Source organism: Cavia porcellus, unplaced genomic scaffold, assembly GCF_034190915.1.
Source record: "Cavia porcellus strain 051 isolate PalLab524CR breed Dunkin Hartley unplaced genomic scaffold, mCavPor4.1 scaffold_49, whole genome shotgun sequence".
In the NCBI taxonomy this organism is placed as follows: domain Eukaryota; kingdom Metazoa; phylum Chordata; class Mammalia; order Rodentia; family Caviidae; genus Cavia; species Cavia porcellus.
Genome location: NW_026947532.1, coordinates 3999376 through 4000284, shown reverse-complemented (window position 1 = coordinate 4000284; position 909 = coordinate 3999376). Strand labels below are relative to the sequence as shown.

Genomic DNA, 909 nt, shown 5'->3' with positions numbered 1-909 from the left:
TGCAGCCAGGCTAATGGTGCCTTCCTCCCTCCCCGTTAGTCTCCTGCATCTTGGACATTTCTCGCAGGTACGTGGTGGCATCTTGTCATGGTTTTAATGTGCATCCCCCTGATGATGTGCACTGCTGTGCCTTGTCTGCCTTCTTTGTTCAAATATGTTGTCTGCTTTAAAACGGGTGGTCTTTTCCTTACACCCAAACTTGGAGAGTTTAGATTTAGATTTCAGTGATTTATCAGCTGATGCCTTCCCCTCCATTCCTTTATTGTTATTACTGTCATTCATTGTTTTGCAGACGGAAGTTCTTACTTTGGGATAAACTGAATTTATGAGTGGTTTTTTTTTCTAGATTATGCTTTTGGTGTCCTAGAAATCAGCCAACCATGCTGGTGATGGCGTAATAGCTCAGGAGGCTGAGGCGCGAGGATCACCATGAGTTTGAGACCTGCTGGGCTCCATGGAGAAACCCTGTCTCAAAAAACAAAAATCAAGAAATCTGTATTGACTTGAGAGTCACACCGAGTTTCTCGTGTTTTCTCTTTTAAGCTATGTGACACTTCATGAATTGCCTGTCACCCTTGTGCAGGGGTCACGCTAATCTCTGTATAGTTCCAATTTTTGTATACGTATTTGCTTCTAGAACATTTATAGTCTGTGTTCTACAGTGACAGCTGGACGCATTTAGAGTTAATTTTGGATGTGGTGCCAAGCAGGAACTGGAGGGGATTTTTGTTTTTGGTGTTTTGAGATAGGTCTCACAATGTCCTTCAGGCTGGCCTTGAACTGACTATGTAGCCCAGGTTGGCCTTAACTCACAGCCATCCTCCTGCCTCAGCCTCCTGAGTGTTGGAATTACAGGCTGGCACCACCATGCCCAGCTTTGGGGTCTTTTTTATTTTAATAATTGTGGGT

The 909-nt window shown here is 44.1% G+C and overlaps 1 pseudogene; it reads right to left on the bottom strand.

Moving 5' to 3' along the window:
• Nucleotides 1–539: 539 nt before the first annotated feature.
• Nucleotides 540–640, bottom strand: LOC111757094 (U6 spliceosomal RNA; annotated as a pseudogene).
• Nucleotides 641–909: the final 269 nt, after the last annotated feature.